General features: G+C 39.7%; 1 pseudogene across 1 annotated transcript; it reads right to left on the bottom strand.

The window, feature by feature from the left end:
• Positions 1–16,953: 16,953 nt before the first annotated feature.
• LOC307180325 (exportin-6-like) lies at positions 16,954–20,602 on the bottom strand (annotated as a pseudogene). Its single transcript has 2 exons — positions 19,014–20,602; positions 16,954–18,806 (listed from the first exon to the last, which is right to left on the bottom strand). The product of its transcript is annotated as an exportin-6-like (transcript).
• Between the last annotated feature and the right edge of the window lie 1,845 nt (positions 20,603–22,447).

Genomic DNA, 22,447 nt, shown 5'->3' with positions numbered 1-22,447 from the left:
GGTAAAGTTATTTAGGTCATGGCATGTAGGCCAGTGTGACCTGGCTATCAAAAATGTGGGAGTTAATGCATTGTCTCTGGAATCAAGCAGACTCGCTCTCAGACCTTGAGCAAGTTACCTATCCCTTTTGAGCCAAAATTACTCATCTTAAATATGGAAGTTCATAGGAATGTTGTTGTGAAGAGTAAATTAGATAATGTATGTAATGGGCTTAAACAAATTCACGGCACATTGTAAATAAATATCAACATTACTATTATTGTTATTATTACCACCATTATTATTATTTAGAGCCATAACATTGGGGAAATGGTTTGAAGCCAAATTATAAATGACACTGAATGCCATGATAAATAATTTGGCTACTATTTTATACAGTAAGGAGCTATTGACTGCTTTGAGGAGTGAAGCAAGATAAATCAAAAATGACAAAAGAGAAAGAAAATTATATACTTTTGCTGAAGAAATGCTCACCAGTGAAGTAAAATTAGTTGTAGTCTGTTTTTTTTTTTTTTTTTTTTTTTGCGGTATGTGGGCCTCTCACTGTTGTGGCCTCTCCTGTTGCGGAGCACAGGCTCTGGACACACAGGCTCAATGGCCACGGCTCACGGGCCTAGCCGCTCCACAGCATGTGGGATCTTCCCGGACCGGGGCACGAACCCGTGTCCCCTGCATTGGCAGGTGGACTCTCAACCACTGCCCCACCAGGGAAGCCCTGCAGTCTGTTCTTTAAAAGAGTCAACCAGTCTAGACATATCTCCAATGAGAAACTCAATTTAAATATTAATAGAACACATCTCAGCTGTCGCTCAAGTCCCATTTCTTTGTTTCTCAGGTACAATCTGTGTTGATACCAACTTTTGCAACATGCAAGTGAAATTTCATTCTTTGTGCATCCATGGTTGTTCCTCTGAGGAAATATGGAAATGCAAATGGAAATATGATGAGGGGAAAAATTAATGATTGACAGTCAAATTCAAAATCAACTATCCATAGCAACTTTATGAAACCTCAAGAAATGTATTCACGTTTCACTGTGACCATGATAAATACCAAATTGAATCACAAGTGCACAAGGGGGATTACTTGCTTTAATCAGTTTTCATTCTAGCAAAGAAAAAGTTGTTAAATACCATAAGTGTCCAGTGCTTGGTCCTGTCTTGGAAATTTCTTTGCTTTGTGACCTGTCCTAAACACATTGAGATTATTCACTAATCTCCTCTAGTGTGTGTGTGTGTGTGTGTGTGTGTGTGTGTGTGTGTGTGTGTGTGTGTGTAAGAATCAGTATTTAAAGAGAAAATCACAGATTTTATTGAATAACAACTAAACTACTTCAAGCATTAAAAAACAACATGGCAAAATATAAGCAAAGTGAACCACATTTGCAGCTCATAAAACCTGATGAGGAAAGGACCAAGATGCAAAGACATGAATGAGGAAAAGGATATACAAAGCTGCTTCATTAAAATGAACTACAAAATGTTAGCCAAGATACAGCTTTAGCTGTATCAAAATATTCAGCTTCACTAGCAGTAAACATACCTAAACAATACTCTTAACACATGCACACTATTTCTTAGTATTTTATGTTAGCTAAACTTTAGCTCCATGTTCCTAACCTTGGTTGATTTCCCAGACCAGATGGATGACTGAGCACAAATTAAAATCTCCTCCTTCACTGAAACATAGGAAAATTCTTGTTTTCTTTTTTATTTTAAGAATGCCTAATTGTACTAAATATAAGAGTAGACTATCAACAGGCCAGAGAGAAGGGAAACCCAAAATGCAGAACATTAGCTGATGCTGGAAGATCACAGGAAGCCCTGATCAGAAACAAGAATTAGGGGCAAGAGTTTTAATGTCCTACAGTAACAGACTGAACTGACCCCCCAAATGGTTAGATAGCAAAACCAGGCTTTCTTCGTGAAGCAGGGCCTAGAATGACACTCTCTGCCCATATTCAGGAGCAGATACAACTGTACATCCAAGGTTGCCTGGGCTACAGAAAGGATGCTACCATGAGATTGGGAACTCAGCCTGTGCTGCACACAAGCATGGTGACTAGAATTATGTTATCCAAATAAAGAGCTCCAAGCTGCTCACAAAAGACTCTCTTCAGTCTTAAAACCCAAAACTGTTTGGCAGAGGCAACAATAGAGTTGCACAATGTGGAGAGACATGTATGATTTAAAACAACCTCCAAGGCAGGAGAACCCTCCATCAAAAATGATAAAGCACAAAAAGAAATTCTGATCCAAATAGGAAAATCTAACCCAAGAATACAGGTATATTGGAGCGAGTGGTCTTAGAAAGATAGACATACTTACTAATTGTAGATATTTAATAAAAACTTTATGGAAATATCATTAAAATACCATAATATTTACCCTTTTAAATTGTACAATTCAGCTTTTACTTTACTATATTTACAGAGCTGTGCAATCATCAACACTTTTAGAACATTTTCTTCACCACAAAATGAAACCTCATACCCATTAGCAATCACTCTCCATTTCCCCCATTCCCCTCAACCCTAGACAACCACTAATCTACATACTGTATCTATAGATTTTATTTCTAAATTCTGATCATAAGGTGGAATTGTATAATGTGTATCTTTACGTGTCTGACTTTCACTTCACATAATGTTTTCAAGGATCATCCATGCTGTAGCATGTGTCAGTGTTTTACTTCTTATTATTGATAAATGATGTCCCATTATGTGAATAAACCATATTATATTTATCCTTTTATTGTGTGATAGACATTTAGGTTGTTTCTAGTTTTGGCTATTATGAATAATGATGCTATGAACATCTATGTACAAGTTTTTGTGTGGACATTTGTTTTCATTTATCTTCGGTATATATATGGGAGTGGAATATCTGTGTCATGTATTAACTCTCTGTTTAACATTTTTAGAAATTGTCAAACTGTATTCTGAAGTGGCTGAACTATTTTACAATGACATCAGCTATATATGAGGGTTCCAATTTCTCCTCATCCCTGTCAACAATTGTTAATGTCTTTCTTTTTTATTCTAGCCATCCTAGTAGGAGCGAAGTGGTATCTCATTGTAGTTTTGATTTGCAGTTCCTTGATGATTAATAATGTTGAGCATCTTTTCATATTCTTACTGGCCATCTGTATATCTTAATGGACAAAATATTCAGGTCTTTAGCTCATTTTAAACTGGGATAATATTTTTATACTTAAATTGCAAGAATTATTCATATATTCTGGACACAAGTACCATATCAGATATATGATTTGCAAATGTTTTCTACCATTCTGCAGGTTGTCTGTCTTTTTACTTTCTTGATGGTATATGTTGCAATATAAATGTTACTACTTTGATGAAGTTGAATGTATCTATTTTTGTGATGTTGCTTATGTTTTTGATATCATATTTTAAAAAATATTGTTGATATCATATTTAGAAAAAACACTGTCTAATCCAAGGTCACAAAGGTTTACACCTATGCTTTCCTCTATAAGTTGTACAGGTTTAACTCTTATGTTTAGGTCTATGATGCATTTTGAGTTGTTTTTGTATATGGTTTGAGACAGGAGTCCAATTTCATTCTTTTGCAGTAGCTATCCAATGGTCCCAGTAATGATAGACTTTTGTTTAAATGGTGAAAATGTAAAGAAAACCAATGAAAGAGTAGAATGTGAAAATGTAATCTAATAGAGCAGGAAAAGAATAAAGCTCAATAATCCAACAGAAAACAGAAAAGGAAGACAAAAGAAGTGATGCAGAAGCATGCTAAATACACAAATTAAAATATCCCCCAGTGGGGGATAGATTCAAACTAGAGAAGGAGTAAGACGTGGAGATCACCTTCCTCCCCACAAATACATCAGAAATACATCTACATGTGGAACAACTCCTACAGAGCACCTACTGAATGCTGGCAGAAGAACTCATACCTCCCAAAAGGCAAAAAACTCCCCACTTACCTGGGTAGGGAAAAAGAAAAAACAGAGACAAAAGAATAGGGACGGGACCTGCACCTCTGGGTGGGAGCTGGAAAGGGGGAAAAGCTTCCACACACTAGGAAGCCCCTTCACTGGCGGAACCGGGGGTGGGTGGGTGGGAAGCTTCGGAGCCATGGAGGAGAGCGCAGCAACAGGTGTGCGGAGGGCAAAGCAGAGAGATTCCCGCACAGAGGATCTGTGCCGACCGGCACTCACCAGCCCGAGAGGCTTGTCTGCTCACCCGCCGGGGCAGGTGGGGCTGGGAGCTGAGGCTCGGGCTTGGGTTCCGAGCTCAGGGAGAGGACTGGCGGGTAGTGCTCCTACCAAAAGACATAGACTGGCTGAATGGATACAAAAAAAGACCTGTATATATGCTGTCTACAAGAGAGGCACTTCAGACCTAGGGACACATACAGACTGAAAGTGAGGGGATGGAAAAAGATATCCCATGCAAATGGAAATCAGAAGATAGCTGGAGTAGCAATTCTCATATTAGACAAAATAGACTTTAAAATAAAGACTATTACAAGAGACAAAGAAGGACACTATATAATGATCAAGGGATCAATCCAAGGAGAAGATATAACAATTGTAAATATTTATGTACCCAACATAGGGAGCACCTCAATACATAAGGCAAATGCTAACAGCCAAAAAAGGGGAAATTGACAGTAACGCATTCATAGTAGGGGACTTTAACACCCCACTTTCCCCAATGGACAGATCATCCAAAATGAAAATAAATAAGGAAACACAAGCTTTAAATGATACATTAAACAAGACGGACTTAATTGATATTTATAGGACATTCCATCCAAAAAGAACAGAATACAGTTTCTTCTCAAGTGCTCATGGAACAGTCTCCAGGATAGATCTTATCTTGGGTCACAAATCAAGCCATGGTAAATTTAAGAAAATGAAATCATATCAAGTATCTTTTCCAAGATATGAGATTAGATAAAAATTATGAGATTAGATAAAAAAATTATGAGATTAGATAAAAATTACAGGAAAAAAACTGTAAAAATTCAAACACATGGATGCTAAACAATACACTACTAAATAACTAAGAGACCACTGAAGAAATGAAACAGGAAGTAAAAAAATACCTAGGAAAAACGGACAATGAAAACATGATGACCCAAAACTTATGGGATGCAGCAAAAGCAGTTCTAAGATGGAAGTTTAGAGCAATACAATCCTACCTCAAGAAACTATAAATACCTCAAATAAACAACCTAACTGTATACCTAAAGCAATTAGAGAAAGAAGAACAAAAAACCCCCAAAGTTATCAGAAGGAAAGAAATCATAAACATCAGATCAGAAATAAATGAAAAAGAAATTAAGGACACAATAGCAAACATCAATAAAACTAAAAGTTGGTTCTTTGAGAAGATAAACAACATTGATAAACCACTAGCTATACTCATCAAGAAAAAAAGGGAGAAGTTTCAGATCAAGAGAATTAGAAATGAAAAAGGAGAAGTAACAACTGACACTGCAGAAATACAAAGGATCATGAGACATTACTACATGCAACTATATGCCAATATAAGGACAACATGGAAGAAATGGACAAATTCTTAGAAAAGCACAACTTCGCGAGCCTGAACCAAGAAAAAAGAGAAAATATAAATAGACCAATTACAAGCACTGAAGTTGAAACTGTGATTAAAAATCTTCCAACAAACAAAAGCCCAGGACCAGATGGATTTACAGGCGAATTCTATCAAACATTTAGAGAAGAGCTAACACCTATCCTTCTCAAACTCTTCCAAAATATAGCAGAGGGAGGAACACTCCCAAACGCATTCTGCAAGCCCACATCATCCTTATACCAAAACCAGACAAAGATGTCACAAAAGGAAACTACAGAGCATTATCGCTGATGAACATAGATGCAAAAATCCTCAACAAAATACTAGCAAACAGAATCCAACAGCACATTAAAAGGATCATACACCATGATCAAGTGGGGTTTATCCCAGGAATACAAGGATTCTTCAATATATGCAAATCAATAAATGTCATAAACCATACTAACAAATTGAAGGAGAAAAACCATATGATCATCTCAATAGATGCAGAGAAAGCTTTTGACAAAATTCAACACCCATTTATGATAAAAACCCTGCAGAAAGTAGGCATAGAGGGAACTTTCCTCAACATAATAAAGGCCATATATGACAAACCCACAGCCAACATCATCCTCAATGGTGAAAAACTGAAAGCATTTCCACTAAGATCAGGAACAAGACAAGGTTGTCCACTCTCACCACTATTATTCAACATAGTCTTTGAAGTTTTAGCCACAACAATGAGAGAAGAAAAGGAAATAAAAGGAATACAAATCAGAAAAGAAGTGAAACTGTCACTGTTTGCAGGTGACATGATACTATGCATAGAGAATCCCAAAGATGCTACCAGAACACTACTAGAGCTAATGAGTGAATTTGGTAAAGTAGCAGGATATAAAATCAATGCACAGAAATCTCTTGCATTCCTATACACTAATGATGAATAATCTGAAAGAGAAATTAAGGAAACACTCCCATTTACCACTGCAACAAAAAGAATACCTAGAAATAAACCTACCTAATGAGGTAAAAGACTTGTATGCAGAAAACTATAAGAAACTGATGAAAGAAATTAAAGCTTATACAGATGGAGAGATCTACCATGTTCTTGGATTGGAAGAATCAACATTGTGAAAATGACTCTACTACCCAAAGCAATCTACAGATTCAATGCAATCCCTATCCAAATACCACTGGCATTTTTCACAGAACTAGAACAAAAAATTTCACAATTTGTATGGAAACACAAAAGACCCCGAATAGCCAAAGCAATCTTGAGAAAGAAAAACGGAGCTGAAGGAATCAGGCTCCCTGACTTCAGACTATACTACAAAGCTACAGTAATGAAGACAGTATGGCACTGGCACAAAAACAGAAATATAGATCAATGGAACAGGAGAGAAAGCCCAGAGATAAACCCATGCACATATGGTCACCTTATAAAGGAGGCAAGAATATACAATGGAGAAAAGAGAGCCTCTTCAATAAGTGGTGCTGGGAAAACTGGACAGCTACATGTAAAAGAATGAAATTAGAACACTCCCTAACACCATACACAAAAATAAACTCCAAATGGATTAAGGACCTAAGTGTAAGGCCAGACACTATCAAACTCTGAAAGGAAAATATAGACAGAATACTCCATGACATAAATCACAACAAGATCCTTTTTGACCCCCCTCCTAGAGAAATGGAAATAATAACAAAAGTAAACAAATGGGGCCTAATGAAACTTAAAAGCTTTTGCACAGCAAAGGAAACCATAACCAAGAACAAAAAGACAACCCTCAGAATGGGAGAAAATATTTGCAAATGAAGCAACTAACAAAGGATTAATCTCCAAAATATACAGGCAGCTCATGCAGCTCAATATCAAAAAACAAACAACCCAATCCAAAAATGGGCAGAAGATTTAGATAGACTTTTCTTCAAGTAAGATATACAGATTGCCAACAAACACATGACAGATGCTCAACGTCACTAATCATTAGAGAAATGCAAATCAAAACTACAATGAGTTGTCACCTCACACTGGTCAGAATGGCCATCATCAAAAAATCTACAAACAATAAATGCTGGAGAGGGTGTGGAGAAAAGGGAACCCTCTTGTACTGTTGGTGGGAATGTAAATTGATACAGCCACTACGGAGAACAGTATGGAGCTTCCTTAAAAAAGTAAAAATATAGCTACCATATGACCCAGCAGTCCCACTACTGGGCATATACCCTGAGAAAACCATAATTTAAAATGAATCATGTACCACAATGTTCATTGCAGGTCTATTTACAATAGCCAGGACATAGAAGCAACCCAAGTGCCCATCGACAGATGAATGGATAAAGAAGATGTGGCACATATATACAATGGAATATTACTCAGCCATAAAAAGAAACGAAATTGTGTTATTTGTAGTGAGGTGGATGGACCTAGAGACTGTCATAGAGAGTGGAGTAAGTCAGAAAGAGAAAAATAAATACCGTATGTTAACACATATATATGGAATCTAAAAACAAAATGGTTCTGAAAAACCTAGGGGCAATACAGGAATAAAGACTCAGATGTAGAGAGTGGACTTGAGGACACAGGGCAAGAGGGAAGAGATATGGGGATATATGTTTATGTATAGCTGATTCAGTTTGTTATACAGCAGAAACTAACACACCATTGTAAAGCAATTATACTTGAATAAAGATGTTAAAAAAATAGACCAGTGATCTCCAAAATAGAAATAAATTAAGCATGTCTATTGAAAGACATATATTCCAATCAGAACCAAAATAATTCCTGCTACATTCTATTTACGAGTCATATATAAACAAAATGACAGGTTTAAAATAAAATATTCAAGTAAATTCGTTACAAAAGAAATCAAATCAATATTAATATTCAGCAAAGGAGAGTTGATGTTCGAAACCACTAATGGGAACAAAGACAGAGATCTCACCCTGATAAAGGAACAACCCACCAAGAAGTTGATAATCGTAAACTGGTATGAACCAAATAGCATGGGTGTGAATAATATAAAAGGAAAACAGAAAGAAATGCAGAGGAAAAGTAGCATTTCCTATCATTTCTCATCTGCCTGTAATTCACATAATTTTGTCAAATTATATATGATTTGGAAGTCACCTTAGTTTATTGTGGCATTGAGGTATAAAGGTGTGTGTAGATAAATACCTATGAGAAATTATAACACTGAGATATTATTTTCCACTTTTAAAATTTGTAAATGTCTTTAGAAAAGATAATATTCAATAGATTCTGGCAGCAGTGTCATGAGGAGCCATATTGGAGCCTGAGGCAAAAGGAAAAATCTGATCCTGTCTTTATTTGTTGTTATTTTGTTCACCATTGAGTTCTGCAATAATTTTGTGTTTTTTTAAATATTGCATCAAGATATTTTTAACATTTGGTGTCCAAAGTGAGTGCCTCATTTGTTTCAGCCTCAAACTTAGTACTGGCCTACTTGGCAGTGTTCATAGCCTTTGATCTAATAATTCTACCTCTTGAAAGTGAACCTAACTAAGAAATATAAAATAAGGAGAAAGGGGGGGAAACTTGCACAGTAGATCTTAAATACAGTGTTTTATATAAAGGAACAGAAAAGAATGATCAAATCAGCTACATGAAAAGACATGCAATAAAAAGGTGTATTTTCAAATCTGACTCATATACGTCTGTTATAGATTAAACAGTCTCAGGAGGTGCTTAAAAAAAGGAGTTCCAAAATTTTGGATTTGTGGGGAGGAGTGCATGAGATTCACTTAGAAAATGTATTTAACAAAACATTTAACAAAACTGCAGGTTTCCATAATAGCTACAGGTGAGGCCATGGTATCTCTAATTTTAAGTAGTTCTACAGAAGACACTTATGCAGTCAATCTGGCATTGGACATTTGGGAACCATGATTTAGAATAAAATTTAATCAGGCATTAATTACTTCATAGAGGCTTGTACATTAGAGGAATTTTTAAAAATTATCTTATTTTACAAATGAGAAAATTGAGTCCCAGAGTAACAGAGTGAGTTGTTCAGTCTCATGAGGCAAACTCAGGGCAGGAATTCAAGACCACTGTCTCTGTGCTGTCTCTGTTAGGTCTTGCTGGATTTTCCTGAACATAAAGACCATCTCTGCACAGAAAATTTAACAAACCAACAGAGCTTCTAAATTCATATTTCTGTAAATTTGTACTTTACAAATTGGGGCTCACCTGTATTGATTTAAATATGCATCCCTTGTTGAGGAACAATGCACAATGCTGCCCAGTTTTCTATAAGAATTGTAAGAGAAGTCATTTAAAAATATTTTTCTCCAAAATGTGTATATTCAACAGCCGTTAATAATGTACAGCTTCCTTTAAAACTTTTTATAATGAAAAGCTTTAAAAATGATTAGAATGATCTCTTGATTCAGATGCTAAAAATGAAATTACAGGATGTTTTCCAGAACATCTGCAAATCAGTGAACGCACAAATGGAATACTTAAAATGGCTCTTCCGATATTGGTAATTGTACCCACTGTGTGTTAACATGCTGTCTGCTATCTCACTTCATTCCAGCTGACCCTGTACAACTGCCTACCAACTCCTTATCTCATCTGATGGCACACAAGACAGACATATATTTTTTGAACAAAGGACAAAGGATGAATTTCAATGAGAAAATACTGTTAGACATGCTAGCCTATACTAACGACTTTGAGGGTCACTACTTAATAGAAAAAAATCTACCCAGAAAGAAACACGATAAGTAGCTTGCACTTATGGCCCTGGAAAAACTTGTTATAAAGCATGAATATAATTCTGAATCTTCAAGGGAACTTTTTCAAACTACAAGTCCTGCCCCAGATATATACTAGGAGTGTTACCAAACCAATCTTGGGTCCACTTGCCTGATGTACAGCAAATACTAATACCAAGCTGTGGTGAAGGAAAGTACAGCGTTTATTGCAAGGTCAAGCAAGGAGAATGTGCAGCTCATGCTCAAAGACCTTGAACTCCCTGATGTCATTTAGAAAAGCATCATTAGGGGTGAAGGTTGTAGGGAGCCTGATCATGGACATTCTTCTAATTGATTGGTGGTGAGGTGACAGGGTGGTATTTTGAGAGTCTCAATCATCAATCTTTCTCCAACTGGTCTGGGGTCTATGTGCTTGTGGTCAGCACTCAGTTAACTTCTTCCACCTGGTGGGGGTTTTAGTATCTGTAAGAAAATTCAAGGATATGGCTCAAGATACTATCTATAGCTCTTGAGGAGGAACTAAAGGTCCTTGGCTTTGTTTTATGGCTAAACTATTATTATTTTGTCTTGTTTGATTGTTTTGCTTTGTTTCTGCATTTTCTCACTACTCTGATTAAATATGCTCTTTGGAACTCAGAGAAGGCCTAGGACTCTAAAACTTTTTTACAAACAAGAGGTGGGGTAAATGGGAGGGAGAGAGGGGGTTCTGTCCCCTGGAAGGCCCCAAAGGGTCCTGCTCAGTTTCAGGAGCAGCCAGGCCACCTGTGGAAAACTGCTGCTACAAAGCAAGACACTAGGTCTCTTTTTTTCCCCCTTATGCTCCCATCAGTGACTGCTGTGAAGTAAATATTTACTTTTGCATTCATTTAACAAATATTTACTGAGTGCCTAGTCTGTGCCAGGTTCTGACCAAGGAACTATGGCAATAGTAGTGAATAAATTAGGCAAAAATCTCTGCCTTTAGTGTTGTGGCTATAGATATCTCTTTTTAAGTAAGTGGAATATAATGCCATTTAATTTTACAAAATTCATACTATATTTTCAAGCATGCTTAAATTGCTGTTCATGAAAATCTGAAATCATACTGAACTGTCTGTGACACAAAATAGAAAAATCAATATGGTGATGCCAGTCTTAGTAAATTTAAATCAAAATCTATAATTGCTCACCAAGACTAATTCTTGGTCTTCAGGTTTAAGTAGTCAAGATTGTAACCACATTTATTTCATGACTTATATCTATAATTAAATTATATTATAGCTATTCTTATCATCATGTTAAAGAAATGTTTCTGAATAGTGGTATAAAGCATATTCATGTTCATTTAATCCTATTTCAGTGGAAGCTGGGAAATGAGTCATTTTTTTTTAAGTGCACGTCTTTTTGTCATGACTACCTATTTTGTGATTTAGGAAATCTCTTTGTTAGGGAGGCCTGAAGGTTACAGCAGACATGCCTGCACACTAGAAATCTTAAGAATTAGGTGATATGAATTGCAGTCATTACCTTGTGAGAAAAGAGGTTTGAAAGCAAATTGTCCAAAAGTACCTACAGAGATAACAGTTTGGCTAACAAAACTAGACGGTCAAGACAACCAATAGATCAAAAATGAATGTTTCTAATCATATATTTTACCATTAATTGATTATTTTTAGTGTGTGTTGGAGTAGTCTGACACCATTTTTGATACTTTAAATAGAACCTGGAAAATGTGTTTTTTTAAAAAATCCCCACTATTTGCTCTCCATCTCAAAAAATAAACTGCATAAATCCAAAGCCCAATTTCATCATACACTAGCAGTATGACCTTAACCACGTTATATAAATTCAGATTCTCAGTTCCCTGATTTCAAAAATGGCACTAATAATAGTGCCTACTTCAGAGTCATTGTTAAGACTAATGAAATAATTTATGAAAACCACTTTGCACAATTATACTTCATAGAGGTGATCTATAAGTGTTAACTGATATTATGAGCTATTGGATTTACTTCTACATAATTTTTAGTCAACCAAGCCTACCGTTGGTAATCATGAAAGTTTGGAAGCAAGCTGAATGTCCAATAAAAGTGATTTAGTCAAATTATGATTTTTTTCTAAATAATCAAATTCTATGTGGTAATTAAAGTCATGTAAGGAAAAAATATTTAATAACAAAATATTTTGCTTCATTTTCTGTCAATATGGAAGACTACGTATTCACAGAAAATGAAGATAAAACTAAAAGTACTGAAAAACAGCATATAATTTGGGATGGTCTAATTGGTGTTCAAGCATTCTAAGATGCTAGAGGTATGAGGTATTATCACTGTAATCATCTCTTTGTCATTATCTGAACTCTGAGAAAACATAGTAACACTATTCACAATTAAATGTTAAATTAACACTATCTTGATACAAACAACAGCTAATCTACAGGCAGAGTCAAAAGTGGACTGTTAACACTCACAACTACAGAACATTTGAGTTGCATATTTAAGTCACATCACTCAGAGTGAAGCAACAATGGATGATCCACTACTGTGGACTACAGATCAGTTTCAACATCAGCAGTCAGGGAAAAAAAAAAGGAGCAACAGCAATCATGGAATTCAGCTAGTCTATGCCTTATCCACTTCACACTGAAAACAGTGTGTCTTTCAGCACCTGATTTTTTGGCTGTGATATCAGCTTTGTGCTTTCTCCCATATGTTTTCACCAATAATGGAAATTCAAAACTTTTTACCTCGCAGGATAGAGGTTTCCCGGTAGACTGGACTTTTAGGACCAAAACCAAGACAGTCCTGGAGAAAAAGGATAATTTGGTCACTGAAATGACACGTTAAAGTAAACATCATTCAGTTCTACTACATTTCTTTTCCAGAGAGGAAAATGAGACTAAGAAAGAGCAGGTCATGGATACACAGAATATTATTGCCAAATTTAACACTCCTTACCCTATATTACTGATTGCCAGTTCAAAGATCTTGCTAGTATGACATTTGGTTTTTATTGATCAGAATCTGACTGACCAAAATTTATGTATAGAGTTAAAAAAATAATGTCCATTTTTAAGGCAAATAATTGAGATCTAAAGAAGATATTTCTGTTCATCTTTATAAAGTTAGAGTAAAACATAACAAGTAATTTCTTACTCAATAATTATTTGAAAATGTTTGAAACTTGTTAACCAGCAGTTAGTGTAAAAGTTTACTATATATAATTTCCGTATGTTATGGACTGAATGTTTGTGTTCCTCCAAAATTCATATCTCATAAAGGTGGGGCCCTCATGATGGGATTAGTGCCCTTATAAGAAGAGACAGGAGAGAGCTTGCTCACTCATTCTCTCTCTCTGTCTCTCTCTCTCTCCAGGCAAACAAAACAGGTCATATGAGCACGCAGAGAAATGGCAGCTGCCAAGAGAAGAAACCTCAAAATAAAATTGGCACCCTGATCTTGGACTTCCCTGACTCCAGATGTGTGAGAAATAAATGTCTGTTGTTTAAGCCACTCAATGGTATTTTGTTATAGCAGTCTGAGGCAACTAAGATATCATCCATATATTTAGAGGAAAACATTGTTCTCCTCAAACTGTATAGTATTAGTTATCTACCAGTGCTGTCAAAAACAACTAAATTTTACAGAGGAAGAAGTCACATATAATATTCAATAATAATTTCTACTTTGAATAAAATATAATATTATTAAAAAGAAACACTCCTAAGGAAAACGTGGAGTGGGAATTGTGGACTACTGTGTATATGTGTGTGTGTATGTGTGGATATGCGTGTATTTGAGGTATTAGCCACACATACCTGGGTTTCTTACCAACATGTTTTGAAAACTTTCCCAATCCTTCCAACTCTCACTTGTATAAACTCTACCTTGTTACATCAGGCCTTGAGAGTCCTACTAATCTGGCTTCAGAAATGCAATTAATTTAGACACATGAGCTTGAAACAGCCGCTCCTTTGTTCATGCACTAACAGAATTCTCCCTGTACCATATCTGCACACTGATGCACAGTCTCAGTTCCTCTCCATGGTCCACTGGATTATGGCTGCACACCTTCCCTAACCTGGCACATGATGACTTTATCCATACTAGAGCACACCAGAACATTCCAGAATGTTCTTTCCTGGTCCTATTAGCCTTTCAACACCTTAGCCCCTTACAGATGCAAGAGTGCAGTCTTCAGGCTTAGGATTCCATTTCCCTCAGCTTTTTTACTCTCACTTAAAGCTGCTTTGCAAAACCTCCTACCCCTGCTCTACCATCCATTCACATTCCCTTTGCTCTTCCAAACCCCCATTTTCCTCTTTTTAAGTCTCTCTAATGGTCAAATTGTTATGCTCTTGGTTAATACCCTGGATTGCTCTGCATTTCAACTGAGCCACTCTTAATTACATATCATCCATGGAAGCTATGGAGCATGAGGATTAAGAGTATAGACTTGACTAGAGTTGCTTTGCTTGGGTTGAAACCTTTTCTTCTCCTACTTCCTAGTTCTGTTACCTTGGGCAAAGTTACTTAACCCCTCTCTGTGCTTTATTGTTCCTGTTCATAAAATGACCATAATGAGAGTAGATGTGTTAAGATATTGCAAGGATTAAATGAGATGATCCGTGTAAAACACTTATGTACCTAGTACAAAAAAAGTGATGAGTAAATTGTAGTTATTAATAATCTGCTCTTTTTACTATTTCCATGCTACAATGCTAGGTGATTTAGGTCAAATTTGTGATTTGAAGGTATTGCATGATTAAGCTATAGCAATCTTGAAACATGCTCTAATCTATTTGTTCTCTGGAATACATTGCCAAAAACATTTCCTGAAATGAAATTAATAAGTCCAGGTCACACTAATTAAAACAGTATCAGAAGAACTGAACTAATACTGGACATTTAAATCTTTGTCTTTAGAAATAATTCAACTGAATCAGTAAGACTTGAGTTCTAGTAACATCATTAATATAGACAGACTATCATTAATTTCTATACAACCTTGAGCAAGTCACTAAAACAAACTGAATTGCAATTTCCTCACATGATGAAATGGGAAAATCCAATTCATTTAAAAAAGATATTTGTTGAGAATCTACTGTCAGCCAGTGTCTTCAATAGATGGCTTACATACATTGTATCATTTATCCTTATAACAGTACTATGTAATAGGAATGATTATCCTCACTTTGTCCAAAATAAATAAATAAAGGGGCTCTGCCTATCTATCTCCCTGGGTTAAGAGGATCAAATGATGAAATTGTACTAGAAACTAGACTACAAAGCACTTCCCCAATATTGTACTTTAATTTTAATGTTTTGTTTTGACAAAGTACATCATGTCAGTAATTAAATTCTTGTTTATTTTTTTCCCAGTGTTTTGGTGGGAAATCTGAATCATGAAGACCATTGATCAATGTTTCTAGATTTGGATATAATGATTAAATTAGGATCATTTCAAGATAATTAATGAAATATTAAAAGAAGCTTTGAAAGAAAAATAAGTTTTAGATTGAATAAATGTCACTATTCTAGAAATATATTACATATGTGTATATATATATATATATATATATATAATTAAACATTTGTGCCACAAACTAAAACAGTTAATGTTTTTATATATTTCAGACTTTGAGGACTTTTCATTTTAGCTCAGATACTGAAGAAAAAAGTATCTTTGAGAACTGTGAATTTATTTTTTCTTTAGAACATTTATTGAATTGTTCATTTGTTTTTGCATTTCTCTGAGAAATGCAAATTGACATCACAATGAAATGCCATAACTATTGTAAAAAATAGAACATGCCAAAAAAGATTCTTGTAAAATTGTTTTCATTGTGATTAGCTCATACTTTCATTATTCATCATGTGAGGAGTTCTTCTTAGAAGTTGATGAAATAGATGGCAATCCAGAAGTGCCATCTCTTTACCAAGGATGTCTAACTATTTTTATTGGACAAGTGTCACTTTTAAAGTTGATGAACAGCAAACATGAAGTAGTAATAACTAATGTTGAAAAATGAAGCCACCTAAGAAGCAAGAAATGATAGATGACATGGTGCATTTTTAGTACCATAAAAAGTTCAAAAATGAGGAATAGTTTTGGTCATGCCCTAGTTTTGATTTTTTTTAATACAACAACAACATAAGCATATTATTTTTTCATTAAGCTTCTTAGTTTCTTAGTATCACAGTGGAATGATGAGAAAACAAGAACAACAACAAAAATAACCATGAGTCTGCAAATCTCTGACAAAAAGCAGATACTTCAAGGCATTTGAGGGGGAGGGAGGGAGAGTCTTGACAGCAGTGCCAAGGTAGTTCCAGCATCATGCCTCTCCTTAGCTTGCTGGGCCGGGAGGGGTGGGGAGGTGGAATGGTGAGAAGGTGGCACTGTCACAGCTGTCCTTGGCGTTTCTGCCTCGCGACTGATACACGCATGATCTGCGTGGACCACCCCACAGGATTTTCCGGTGCCTCCCCGGTACCTGGCCGCATGACCCCTGCCTGCTCCAAACCCCTGGGACACCCCGGAGCCAGTTCTGCTGGGTGGGCGGCAGGAGAGGAGCGTGGAGGGGACGAGGGCAGGCGACGCCGCTCTGGGCATGAGAAACCGAGGAGAGGCCGAGGCCCATTTGGGAGACACCCGTGGCAGCAGGCGGAGGTGGTGCAGGTGGCAGCGGCAGGAGTCGGTGTCCCTCGGGCGGTGAGCAAGCTACACCTAGAGCTTCATGGTGCCGGGGGGCAGGCTGTCGTTGCAGAGTCTGTAGTAACGCAGGTCGTTGACCAGGCTGTACACATTCTGGGTGAATGAGGGCAGGTCCCCATCCATCTTGAAATTCCGCCCCAGCACATTTTTCTGGTTGGCATCCACACCGTCACAGCTGGTCAGAAACTCTGGGAGGAAGGCCGCGAAGAAGCCATCAAAGTCCACAGAGGCCATGCTGTAAATGGCAATGCCAATCTCCTCCTGCAGGAGGTCGTGGGACTTGTGAACCAGGATCTGGAGCAGCATGTTCACAAACTGAGAGAGAATGGTGGTACGGAAGATCTTCTGTGGTCCAGCTTCTGCTTGGTGTTGAGAGTCTCCAAGTAAAAGAGATTTTATTTTAATAGGTAGACATCAGGCTGGAGAAAGGACTGTCCAAAAGCCTGCATGATGGCACTGAACTGAGGCTCATCCTCCATCTGCTCCTCGGCAGTCCCGCTCTGGACACTGGCTAGGATGGTGGACTTGAAGAAGCACCTCCAGTTGTGATGGAGCGACCGGAAAAGCAGCTCAAACAGCTCAGCCTTCACATCAGGGGAGGGGCGCTCAGCGATGATGGGATACACCTGCTCTATGCACAGGGCGATGATGCTGGGGAGGAAGGGCTTGAACACCTGGCCAGGTTCCTGGACCACCACCTGCAGGATCTTCAGGAACTTCTCAACCACCCGGCAGCCAGTACTGCCTTCGTGGAGGATGCTCTCGGCCAACTGTTCTCTGGTAAACATATTGAGGAAAGTCTGTATGATCTGCTCAGTGAAAGGCACGCCCATCTGTACTCTAAGGCCTCAAAACAGAGTGGGGAAGAAGCTCAGCATCTCATCAGACACATCTGGCTGATGGATAAAAGCTGGAAAGAGGGCCAGTGAGACTTGAACAGATTCCTGCAGGGACTGGTAGCTGATCTGTTGGGACTTGGTGGATTCCCCAGAGATATTCTCCACGATATCTTCTAAGACACTGTCTGGTGGATAATCACTTTGGTGTCATCCAGGGGCATCTTCCTCTGCGGGGTGACAGCATTGGGCTTCAGGTTGCAATAATCCCGAGAGAGCACAGAGATGAGGCTGGCATGGTTGATGGAGTGCACAGGCCACTGCTGCTCGTTCTCTGGGATGTTTGGCCATGGAAGCAACAGGACGTTAGAGAGGGGCGTGGCACACCAATACCTGAGCCTTGTCAACAAGCTGCTGGGTAGAGGCATCGGTGATTCTGTTGAATACTTTCTGTACTGTAGGGATGCTGATCAGAAAGACAGGTCGCACAGTGGTGGCCCGGGAGACCAGTAAATGGCACACAGATAGCAGCAATTTGTCTCGGACCTTGGTGCTGATCAGAGGCGTGACTGTATCTACGGTGGCGGAGATGAGCGTAACAAACTGCTGCATATTCTGCCGATAAGCCTCGCTGCAGTACTGTGCTAGCCAGTGAGAGTAAGCCTGCAGAGCAGCCAGGGACTAAGCATGCACATCAATGAGATCAGGCTTCAATACTGATGGCACGGCAGTCTCAATGTTGTACAGTTTTATCTGAGATCCATACAAAGTGACTTTGACCAACCTCTCTACCACAGTGAGGGTGTCCCTGAAGCGCACTGTGAACACGTCCTCGATGAAGTTCTCAGCTAGGTGGCCCACAGCCTGCAGGAGGGAGCTCAGGACTCACAGGGAACAGTGCAGCTGCTGGCAGTCGTTCTCTGCTGTGATGTTCAACCTGTGTCCTGACCCTGAAGTAAATATAAACTGCCCTAACCCCAGATAAACTTTTTTTTTTTTTTTTTTGCTGTACGCGGGCCTCTCGCTGCTGTGGCCTCTCCCGCTGCAGAGCACAGGCTCCGGACGTGCAGGCTCAGTGGCCACAGCCCACAGGCCTAGCCGCTCCATGGCATGTGGGATCCTCCTGGACTGGGGCACGAACCCGTGTCCCCTGCATTGGCAGGCGGACCCTCAACCACAGCGCCACCAGGGAAACCCCCCCAGATAAACTTCTAAATTGTCCTGAAGAACTGGGAACAGTGTTGAGAAGGCGTGTGTGGGAAGGAGCTCCATCACTTTGGCCACTACCTCCAAGCTCTGGTGTAAGTACCACTGCCACTCTGTCTGCTGATCGTCATCCAGAGTTTTGTCATCCAACTCCTCCAACTGGGCCTGGTTGTATCTGAAGTGGATTCGATTCAACACCTCCATGAGCAAGAGGACTAGGGCGTCTTCGTACCTGTTGAGAACTGCCTCCCTGTCTCCTAGACGGCTTTTCGTTTTCCTTGTCAGATAGTCCAAAAAGAGCGTCTAGATATCCAAACAAGAAGTAACCTTCATGAGTAGGCTGATGAAATGTGTACTTGAACAAAACTGTCAAAAACTCCACCACAGGGAACTGGGAGTAGGACTCGATTCTTCTTAGGTGAACACTCACAAAGAGCTGCAGAAGGTCATTAAACTTCTCGATGTAGCACTCATTGAGTTCTTCTAGCCTTCTCTTCACCGTGTGGGCATTGTTATCCTTGGTGATTTTCTGCAGGTAGAAAGTCTGCTGGAACATACACAGTAAGTAGTCCTCGAATTCCATAGGCACACAGTTCTTGGACATGAGTTCATTGATGCAGGACATGGCCAGGACCCCAAGCCAGCTGCACTCCTGACCCAACACACAGTTCTGGCTGCTGCCGTTAACCGATGCCATCTTTCTGGCCTGGATGTCACAGCCAAAGCAGGCAAAGGGGAAGATGGCGGTAAGGAGGGACGGGATGATGCTGGCAGACAGAGGAATCCGACTGAAGAGATGGGCCAGGCACTCCAAGGCCAAGGAACAGATATACTCACTCTCCGCATCAAGGATGGGGATTGGCTGATTCAACAGTTTGGCTGAACTAGGACTCTGCAACAGGTTACTCAGTAAGTCACCACTTTCTCCTGAGGTCGGGGATGGTGGTGGGGTGGTGGCAGGCACGCTGTGTTTGTCCCAGACAGTCTCCAAGATACCTGTCAGTAGCCCAAGCACTGTCTGCACCTGGTCCAGCAGCAGCTTTTGCAACTCCTCCTTCCGAGCCACTCTGAGGTCCTCAGCGGGACAAGCCAGCTCTTCTGAAGTTGTCTTCAACATGATCAGCCCGAGGGGAGTTGTCACAGGGGACTGGATCAACTGTAAAATGTTAGTAAAAAAGTCATGGTAGAACATGGGCCAATCTTGACGGCCAATGTCAACAATCACTTTGCAGAGCTTGTTCCAGATGAAGTAAGGTAAGGTTTTGTGGTGAGCCAAGAGGAGTTTGGACAGGCAGCTACGGATTTCCATCTTATCCTGAGATGGGACCCCAAGCCACATTTTATTGATCAGATTCTCAAAAAACGTTAAACTGTACATCATTACACAGTCATTCCTAGTGCTGGAGACAAAATACAGGCAGAATCTCCAGGCTCCTATTTGCTGAGCAAAGTTATCAAGAAGTTCCTCTATCTCACGTTTTCTTTCATTGGTTGTACAGTCGTGGAAAAACTCTGTCATCAGACTTTCCAGTGCCCCGAGAGAGGCTTCTTCAGATGCCATGCTGGCCGGGGAAGGGGGCTGGCTCTCGGGCTTCGGACACGTCCCGCTCGCACAGTTCAGCTCATGGTCCCGGCAGGCTCGGGAAGTCCCCTGCCCGGGCAAAGACAACCGCTTCCCCACCCGGGCCCCGCGGGGACCCTCTATAAAGAGCGCAGCCCCCCGGCCCACCTCATCGGGGACACCCGGAACTATTCATCACCTCCCCAGGGAAACTGAAAAAGCAGGAAATGGGGCTCGGAGGCCGGCGAGGAGGGCAGCGGCTCGGGGCTCCCCGCCCGGGCCTGACCCCCGAGGGCAGACTCCGGGCCCAGGCAGGGGCTCCCCGGCCCCCGCGTTCAGAAGCGGCAGCGGGCCCTGCCCCGAGGCTGAAGGGGCCTCGGCGGCGGCGCAGCCCGAGCGGCCGTATCAGGAAAGGCCCGAGAGCCCGCGCTACCCTAGCAGCCTCAGCCCACACGGCCACCGCCGCCGCCACCCCCCCCACCCCCCCCACCCCCCCCACCCCCCCCACCCCGGCACCGAGCATCCCTGCGCGCGCCCACCCCGGAGCATCCCTGCGCGCGCCCGCCCCGGAGTGGTCCGCTCGCGCCGCGCGGCCACCCCCGACCAACAGCCCCAACGCGCCGGCCCCAGTTTTGATTTGTGGCCATTTCAGATGGACCCTTCTTTAGAGATAGAATAAAAATAAAATATCTCATTTTCTCCTGAAAATACCCAATATGACTATATAACTGTGTATTTGTGGGCAACTGAAACACATTCCCGGCTAGTACTCCATAAACTGCAGGGGTCCATTGGGAACTGGGATTTGGCCTGCAGAAATCTGTAACAGCAATTTTAAGTGCTTGTAGGATAATGAGAAATTTTAGGTATTCTCAATAATGTCATTCAATGCAGTGTATCTTCATTTCTTTAATAAAAGAGGAAATTCCTGCTGATCAAGTGTTACATAGCTTAAGGCTCATTTGGGGGGATATAATGGCCAATGCCTAATTTATGCTCTTAGGGTTCATTTCAATATTAACCTTTTATGATTCCAATGGGGTTAGAGGCTTAATAGAATGAGGTGAAGTTATTAAAACCTATAACTTTATAATACACACATTTCTCACTGTTCCCTCCAGACTCAGTGTTTCTTTTCAATTTGAAAGAGGCAGGGGATGATTTATCCATATGTTCTTCCCAGTTCACATTTATCTTTAATGAGAACTTTGCCAGTTAGTTTATTTTTGTAATTAATGATACTTTGCTCCTGAAAAAAATTGATATCAATCAGTAAAAATAAGAGAGCCTGTATATATACATAGAGTCCTCATGTCAGTGACTGTGTGTGTGTTTTGTATTTCTATGTAGTTTTAGAATCACAAATCATAACTTTCTTTTCCAGTGTTCATTACTAAAGGAAGTTTTGCAGAAATGCTGCCTAATACTTTCTGAAGGTCAACTGAAAGTGAGTCTGTGGCATGCTCAGATAAGAGAACGCTGCCTAGAGCCCTGCTATTCACATCATTAATCAGAAAGCGAGGAACTTAGAAGTCAGCCTGGAAATATGAGTTATGTGGGTTAGAGAAGAATGTATAATCCCGTTCAGTAGAGTGTGAAAGTTTCCATATATCTGCTACTCCTAAGTCAGTAATAGCTGAGGATGAAGCTTTATGAGCTTTTTAAATAAAATGGTATTCTTGATAATATATGCCAAATCTCTCTGTAGCAGGATCCAAGGCCACAGTAAGTCACCACTCCAAATTGTTTTAGTAAAGGCATTATTTTGAGTATTGAGTATATTACATGGGTTGCCATGTAAATTTGTTTGAAGTTGGATCATTCATGAAAGAAGTAAAACACCAC

This window comes from Stenella coeruleoalba (genome assembly GCF_951394435.1).
Source record: "Stenella coeruleoalba genome assembly, chromosome: X".
NCBI lineage: Eukaryota > Metazoa > Chordata > Mammalia > Artiodactyla > Delphinidae > Stenella > Stenella coeruleoalba.
This window is presented reverse-complemented; position numbering and strand designations above follow the sequence as displayed.